Source organism: Schistocerca gregaria, chromosome 10 (assembly GCF_023897955.1).
Source record: "Schistocerca gregaria isolate iqSchGreg1 chromosome 10, iqSchGreg1.2, whole genome shotgun sequence".
Classification (NCBI taxonomy): Eukaryota; Metazoa; Arthropoda; class Insecta; order Orthoptera; family Acrididae; genus Schistocerca; species Schistocerca gregaria.
In genome coordinates, this window is record NC_064929.1 from 103,458,321 (window position 1) to 103,467,562 (window position 9,242).

Consider the following 9,242-nt stretch of genomic DNA (forward strand, 5'->3'; position numbering starts at 1 on the left):
GCAGATGTGTCTAGGAAGATACAAGCGAATGATTAGCATCCACAATTGACAAGCGTGCTGTTATTAGTGCGCAGGAAGCACCCTCCTCCCACGCCTACACTTAATTTAGAAACAGTACAAGTGTTCCCGTAAGATTCTCAAGCCTATGTCGGAAAGATCTGCCTTGCGCCGAGTTCACGTAAATCCCACTGCACATTCCTATTCTTTGCGTGCAGTCAGCTGCTACTGGTGTTGCTAGTTGTGACTGCTGATAACAGATGCCGTAGCAATCAATTCATGGAGTGAGTTGTATGTTTTGCGATAGTCTGTCTCTGACAAGCAAGCACAGGTGACATAGGTGCGAACACAGGAAGCTTGCAGACCCTCGCTGCCTGCAGACACCGAGCAGCCACACTAGGAGGGCGGCCTAAGCCGTAGTCGAAATGTGCTCATTCGCTTTGGCGCGACGTCGAACTATAAATAATGCTGTCACTAGCGTGAGCGTCGTGGAAAGTCGGAAAAGTCGGCTGCGAGGGTGAGTGCCAAGTTTGGGGAACGTTTCGTTGTATGCGCATTGCAATGGAGACGTGGAAACTTGTTGTGGCCCAGTGTTTTGCAGTTGGACGACAAGATTGGTACACAGTAGTAAAGAGCGAGGCACTGAGTTGGCATGAATAATGGAGTGCACAATGGGGCTCGAGATGTGTTTGTTACCTCAGGTGCTGTATGATTGTCGACAAGGAGTGAAAACGGAGCAATTTGTGACGGCTCTTTCAATTTAAGACGTTAAAAACAGACGGAATTTGCATTTGTAATACCAGAGCATCGAAACTACTTGGAACTTATGTGTATATGAACGGGTCCGCACCTTTGTACTCTGCTCCCTTCACCGCTACAAACCAACCAACCATCGTGTCCGTGCGCATCTGAGTCGCAAAGAATGGGGAATAGCGCAGATTGGTCGTGCATGGGGCGTAGCTCAGTTGGTAGAGCGTTCGCTTGGCATGTGAAAGGTCCAGGGTTCAAGCCGCGGCGCCTACATTTTTTGTGGTCAGTGCATGGTAAGTGTTGGTCGCGGCGAACCTAAAGGAACGCAAGATGTTGCAAAGCCAGCGTCACAGACTGATATGATGTATACTGACGTAAGGAGAGCAAGATGTAAGTGTGGGGACCGGCTGTTATCGAGGTGTCATCGAGTGCAGATCTGTCTTAGGTATCGCGGCTTAACCTCATTGAAGTCTAGAGGTTGGACAACACGTTGGTCTTACTCAGAGCGGTGTCCGAATTCTATTTTCGACGTTATACGTGCCACTTTCATTGTGGCCAACTACGATTCGATACAGAATGCACGAAACCTGAAAGACACCCTAACAGATACATAGAGAGTAGTGTTTGTCTGCTGAATAATGGGAGTGCAAGGGTCTGTGTCGTCTATATGGCTGTATGTAGCACCATTGGTCTTCGGGGGGGCGGGCGTAGCTCAGATGGTAGAGCGCTCGCTTAGTATGCGAGAGGTACTGGGATCAATACCCAGTGCCTCCAGAATTTTTAACACACCTACATGCGCACCTTGCCATGCAAGAGGAATAATTCACAACCAGCAGATGTGTCTAGGAAGATACAAGCGAATGATTAGCATCCACAATTGACAAGCGTGCTGTTATTAGTGCGCAGGAAGCACCCTCCTCCCACGCCTACACTTAATTTAGAAACAGTACAAGTGTTCCCGTAAGATTCTCAAGCCTATGTCGGAAAGATCTGCCTTGCGCCGAGTTCACGTAAATCCCACTGCACATTCCTATTCTTTGCGTGCAGTCAGCTGCTACTGGTGTTGCTAGTTGTGACTGCTGATAACAGATGCCGTAGCAATCAATTCATGGAGTGAGTTGTATGTTTTGCGATAGTCTGTCTCTGACAAGCAAGCACAGGTGACATAGGTGCGAACACAGGAAGCTTGCAGACCCTCGCTGCCTGCAGACACCGAGCAGCCATACTAGGAGGGCGGCCTAAGCCGTAGGCGAAATGTGCTCATTCGCTTTGGCGCGACGTCGAACTATAAATAATGCTGTCACTAGCGTGAGCGTCGTGGAAAGTCGGAAAAGTCGGCTGCGAGGGTGAGTGCCAAGTTTGGGGAACGTTTCGTTGTATGCGCATTGCAATGGAGACGTGGAAACTTGTTGTGGCCCAGTGTTTTGCAGTTGGACGACAAGATTGGTACACAGTAGTAAAGAGCGAGGCACTGAGTTGGCATGAATAATGGAGTGCACAATGGGGCTCGAGATGTGTTTGTTACCTCAGGTGCTGTATGATTGTCGACAAGGAGTGAAAACGGAGCAATTTGTGACGGCTCTTTCAATTTAAGACGTTAAAAACAGACGGAATTTGCATTTGTAATACCAGAGCATCGAAACTACTTGGAACTTATGTGTATATGAACGGGTCCGCGCCTTTGTACTCTGCTCCCTTCACCGCTACAAACCAACCAACCATCGTGTCCGTGCGCATCTGAGTCGCAAAGAATGGGGAATAGCGCAGATTGGTCGTGCATGGGGCGTAGCTCAGTTGGTAGAGCGTTCGCTTGGCATGTGAAAGGTCCAGGGTTCAAGCCGCGGCGCCTACATTTTTTGTGGTCAGTGCATGGTAAGTGTTGGTCGCGGCGAACCTAAAGGAACGCAAGATGTTGCAAAGCCAGCGTCACAGACTGATATGATGTATACTGACGTAAGGAGAGCAAGATGTAAGTGTGGGGACCGGCTGTTATCGAGGTGTCATCGAGTGCAGATCTGTCTTAGGTATCGCGGCTTAACCTCATTGAAGTCTAGAGGTTGGACAACACGTTGGTCTTACTCAGAGCGGTGTCCGAATTCTATTTTCGACGTTATACGTGCCACTTTCATTGTGGCCAACTACGATTCGATACAGAATGCACGAAACCTGAAAGACACCCTAACAGATACATAGAGAGTAGTGTTTGTCTGCTGAATAATGGGAGTGCAAGGGTCTGTGTCTATATGGCTGTATGTAGCACCATTGGTCTTCGCGGGGGCGGGCGTAGCTCAGATGGTAGAGCGCTCGCTTAGTATGCGAGAGGTACTGGGATCAATACCCAGTGCCTCCAGAATTTTTAACACACCTACATGCGCACCTTGCCATGCAAGAGGAATAATTCACAACCAGCAGATGTGTCTAGGAAGATACAAGCGAATGATTAGCATCCACAATTGACAAGCGTGCTGTTATTAGTGCGCAGGAAGCACCCTCCTCCCACGCCTACACTTAATTTAGAAACAGTACAAGTGTTCCCGTAAGATTCTCAAGCCTATGTCGGAAAGATCTGCCTTGCGCCGAGTTCACGTAAATCCCACTGCACATTCCTATTCTTTGCGTGCAGTCAGCTGCTACTGGTGTTGCTAGTTGTGACTGCTGATAACAGATGCCGTAGCAATCAATTCATGGAGTGAGTTGTATGTTTTGCGATAGTCTGTCTCTGACAAGCAAGCACAGGTGACATAGGTGCGAACACAGGAAGCTTGCAGACCCTCGCTGCCTGCAGACACCGAGCAGCCACACTAGGAGGGCGGCCTAAGCCGTAGGCGAAATGTGCTCATTCGCTTTGGCGCGACGTCGAACTATAAATAATGCTGTCACTAGCGTGAGCGTCGTGGAAAGTCGGAAAAGTCGGCTGCGAGGGTGAGTGCCAAGTTTGGGGAACTTTTCGTTGTATGCGCATTGCAATGGAGACGTGGAAACTTGTTGTGGCCCAGTGTTTTGCAGTTGGACGACAAGATTGGTACACAGTAGTAAAGAGCGAGGCACTGAGTTGGCATGAATAATGCAGTGCACAATGGGGCTCGAGATGTGTTTGTTACCTCAGGTGCTGTATGATTGTCGACAAGGAGTGAAAACGGAGCAATTTGTGACGGCTCTTTCAATTTAAGACGTTAAAAACAGACGGAATTTGCATTTGTAATACCAGAGCATCGAAACTACTTGGAACTTATGTGTATATGAACGGGTCCGCGCCTTTGTACTCTGCTCCCTTCACCGCTACAAACCAACCAACCATCGTGTCCGTGCGCATCTGAGTCGCAAAGAATGGGGAATAGCGCAGATTGGTCGTGCATGGGGCGTAGCTCAGTTGGTAGAGCGGTCGCTTGGCATGTGAAAGGTCCAGGGTTCAAGCCGTGGTGCCTACATTCTTTGTGGTCAGTGCATGGTAAGTGTTGGTCGCGGCGAACCTAAAGGAACGCAAGATGTTGCAAAGCCAGCGTCACAGACTGATATGATGTATACTGACGTAAGGAGAGCAAGATGTAAGTGTGGGGACCGGCTGTTATCGAGGTGTCATCGAGTGCAGATCTGTCTTAGGTATCGCGGCTTAACCTCATTGAAGTCTAGAGGTTGGACAACACGTTGGTCTTACTCAGAGCGGTGTCCGAATTCTATTTTCGACGTTATACGTGCCACTTTCATTGTGGCCAACTACGATTCGATACAGAATGCACGAAACCTGAAAGACACCCTAACAGATACATAGAGAGTAGTGTTTGTCTGCTGAATAATGGGAGTGCAAGGGTCTGTGTCGTCTATATGGCTGTATGTAGCACCATTGGTCTTCGGGGGGGCGGGCGTAGCTCAGATGGTAGAGCGCTCGCTTAGTATGCGAGAGGTACTGGGATCAATACCCAGTGCCTCCAGAATTTTTAACACACCTACATGCGCACCTTGCCATGCAAGAGGAATAATTCACAACCAGCAGATGTGTCTAGGAAGATACAAGCGAATGATTAGCATCCACAATTGACAAGCGTGCTGTTATTAGTGCGCAGGAAGCACCCTCCTCCCACGCCTACACTTAATTTAGAAACAGTACAAGTGTTCCCGTAAGATTCTCAAGCCTATGTCGGAAAGATCTGCCTTGCGCCGAGTTCACGTAAATCCCACTGCACATTCCTATTCTTTGCGTGCAGTCAGCTGCTACTGGTGTTGCTAGTTGTGACTGCTGATAACAGATGCCGTAGCAATCAATTCATGGAGTGAGTTGTATGTTTTGCGATAGTCTGTCTCTGACAAGCAAGCACAGGTGACATAGGTGCGAACACAGGAAGCTTGCAGACCCTCGCTGCCTGCAGACACCGAGCAGCCACACTAGGAGGGCGGCCTAAGCCGTAGGCGAAATGTGCTCATTCGCTTTGGCGCGACGTCGAACTATAAATAATGCTGTCACTAGCGTGAGCGTCGTGGAAAGTCGGAAAAGTCGGCTGCGAGGGTGAGTGCCAAGTTTGGGGAACTTTTCGTTGTATGCGCATTGCAATGGAGACGTGGAAACTTGTTGTGGCCCAGTGTTTTGCAGTTGGACGACAAGATTGGTACACAGTAGTAAAGAGCGAGGCACTGAGTTGGCATGAATAATGGAGTGCACAATGGGGCTCGAGATGTGTTTGTTACCACAGGTGCTGTATGATTGTCGACAAGGAGTGAAAACGGAGCAATTTGTGACGGCTCTTTCAATTTAAGACGTTAAAAACAGACGGAATTTGCATTTGTAATACCAGAGCATCGAAACTACTTGGAACTTATGTGTATATGAACGGGTCCGCGCCTTTGTACTCTGCTCCCTTCACCGCTACAAACCAACCAACCATCGTGTCCGTGCGCATCTGAGTCGCAAAGAATGGGGAATAGCGCAGATTGGTCGTGCATGGGGCGTAGCTCAGTTGGTAGAGCGTTCGCTTGGCATGTGAAAGGTCCAGGGTTCAAGCCGCGGCGCCTACATTTTTTGTGGTCAGTGCATGGTAAGTGTTGGTCGCGGCGAACCTAAAGGAACGCAAGATGTTGCAAAGCCAGCGTCACAGACTGATATGATGTATACTGACGTAAGGAGAGCAAGATGTAAGTGTGGGGACCGGCTGTTATCGAGGTGTAATCGAGTGCAGATCTGTCTTAGGTATCGCGGCTTAACCTCATTGAAGTCTAGAGGTTGGACAACACGTTGGTCTTACTCAGAGCGGTGTCCGAATTCTATTTTCGACGTTATACGTGCCACTTTCATTGTGGCCAACTACGATTCGATACAGAATGCACGAAACCTGAAAGACACCCTAACAGATACATAGAGAGTAGTGTTTGTCTGCTGAATAATGGGAGTGCAAGGGTCTGTGTCGTCTATATGGCTGTATGTAGCACCATTGGTCTTCGGGGGGGCGGGCGTAGCTCAGATGGTAGAGCGCTCCCTTAGTATGCGAGAGGTACTGGGATCAATACCCAGTGCCTCCAGAATTTTTAACACACCTACATGCGCACCTTGCCATGCAAGAGGAATAATTCACAACCAGCAGATGTGTCTAGGAAGATACAAGCGAATGATTAGCATCCACAATTGACAAGCGTGCTGTTATTAGTGCGCAGGAAGCACCCTCCTCCCACGCCTACACTTAATTTAGAAACAGTACAAGTGTTCCCGTAAGATTCTCAAGCCTATGTCGGAAAGATCTGCCTTGCGCCGAGTTCACGTAAATCCCACTGCACATTCCTATTCTTTGCGTGCAGTCAGCTGCTACTGGTGTTGCTAGTTGTGACTGCTGATAACAGATGCCGTAGCAATCAATTCATGGAGTGAGTTGTATGTTTTGCGATAGTCTGTCTCTGACAAGCAAGCACAGGTGACATAGGTGCGAACACAGGAAGCTTGCAGACCCTCGCTGCCTGCAGACACCGAGCAGCCACACTAGGAGGGCGGCCTAAGCCGTAGGCGAAATGTGCTCATTCGCTTTGGCGCGACGTCGAACTATAAATAATGCTGTCACTAGCGTGAGCGTCGTGGAAAGTCGGAAAAGTCGGCTGCGAGGGTGAGTGCCAAGTTTGGGGAACGTTTCGTTGTATGCGCATTGCAATGGAGACGCGGAAACTTGTTGTGGCCCAGTGTTTTGCAGTTGGACGACAAGATTGGTACACAGTAGTAAAGAGCGAGGCACTGAGTTGGCATGAATAATGGAGTGCACAATGGGGCTCGAGATGTGTTTGTTACCTCAGGTGCTGTATGATTGTCGACAAGGAGTGAAAACGGAGCAATTTGTGACGGCTCTTTCAATTTAAGACGTTAAAAACAGACGGAATTTGCATTTGTAATACCAGAGCATCGAAACTACTTGGAACTTATGTGTATATGAACGGGTCCGCGCCTTTGTACTCTGCTCCCTTCACCGCTACAAACCAACCAACCATCGTGTCCGTGCGCATCTGAGTCGCAAAGAATGGGGAATAGCGCAGATTGGTCGTGCATGGGGCGTAGCTCAGTTGGTAGAGCGTTCGCTTGGCATGTGAAAGGTCCAGGGTTCAAGCCGCGGCGCCTACATTTTTTGTGGTCAGTGCATGGTAAGTGTTGGTCGCGGCGAACCTAAAGGAACGCAAGATGTTGCAAAGCCAGCGTCACAGACTGATATGATGTATACTGACGTAAGGAGAGCAAGATGTAAGTGTGGGGACCGGCTGTTATCGAGGTGTCATCGAGTGCAGATCTGTCTTAGGTATCGCGGCTTAACCTCATTGAAGTCTAGAGGTTGGACAACACGTTGGTCTTACTCAGAGCGGTGTCCGAATTCTATTTTCGACGTTATACGTGCCACTTTCATTGTGGCCAACTACGATTCGATACAGAATGCACGAAACCTGAAAGACACCCTAACAGATACATAGAAAGTAGTGTTTGTCTGCTGAATAATGGGAGTGCAAGGGTCTGTGTCGTCTATATGGCTGTATGTAGCACCATTGGTCTTCGGGGGGGCGGGCGTAGCTCAGATGGTATAGCGCTCGCTTAGTATGCGAGAGGTACTGGGATCAATACCCAGTGCCTCCAGAATTTTTAACACACCTACATGCGCACCTTGCCATGCAAGAGGAATAATTCACAACCAGCAGATGTGTCTAGGAAGATACAAGCGAATGATTAGCATCCACAATTGACAAGCGTGCTGTTATTAGTGCGCAGGAAGCACCCTCCTCCCACGCCTACACTTAATTTAGAAACAGTACAAGTGTTCCCGTAAGATTCTCAAGCCTATGTCGGAAAGATCTGCCTTGCGCCGAGTTCACGTAAATCCCACTGCACATTCCTATTCTTTGCGTGCAGTCAGCTGCTACTGGTGTTGCTAGTTGTGACTGCTGATAACAGATGCCGTAGCAATCAATTCATGGAGTGAGTTGTATGTTTTGCGATAGTCTGTCTCTGACAAGCAAGCACAGGTGACATAGGTGCGAACACAGGAAGCTTGCAGACCCTCGCTGCCTGCAGACACCGAGCAGCCACACTAGGAGGGCGGCCTAAGCCGTAGGCGAAATGTGCTCATTCGCTTTGGCGCGACGTCGAACTATAAATAATGCTGTCACTAGCGTGAGCGTCGTGGAAAGTCGGAAAAGTCGGCTGCGAGGGTGAGTGCCAAGTTTGGGGAACGTTTCGTTGTATGCGCATTGCAATGGAGACGTGGAAACTTGTTGTGGCCCAGTGTTTTGCAGTTGGACGACAAGATTGGTACACAGTAGTAAAGAGCGAGGCACTGAGTTGGCATGAATAATGGAGTGCACAATGGGGCTCGAGATGTGTTTGTTACCTCAGGTGCTGTATGATTGTCGACAAGGAGTGAAAACGGAGCAATTTGTGACGGCTCTTTCAATTTAAGACGTTAAAAACAGACGGAATTTGCATTTGTAATACCAGAGCATCGAAACTACTTGGAACTTATGTGTATATGAACGGGTCCGCGCCTTTGTACTCTGCTCCCTTCACCGCTACAAACCAACCAACCATCGTGTCCGTGCGCATCTGAGTCGCAAAGAATGGGGAATAGCGCAGATTGGTCGTGCATGGGGCGTAGCTCAGTTGGTAGAGCGTTCGCTTGGCATGTGAAAGGTCCAGGGTTCAAGCCGCGGCGCCTACATTTTTTGTGGTCAGTGCATGGTAAGTGTTGGTCGCGGCCAACCTAAAGGAACGCAAGATGTTGCAAAGCCAGCGTCACAGACTGATATGATGTATACTGACGTAAGGAGAGCAAGATGTAAGTGTGGGGACCGGCTGTTATCGAGGTGTCATCGAGTGCAGATCTGTCTTAGGTATCGCGGCTTAACCTCATTGAAGTCTAGAGGTTGGACAACACGTTGGTCTTACTCAGAGCGGTGTCCGAATTCTATTTTCGACGTTATACGTGCCACTTTCATTGTGGCCAACTACGATTCGATACAGAATGCACGAAACCTGAAAGACACCCTAA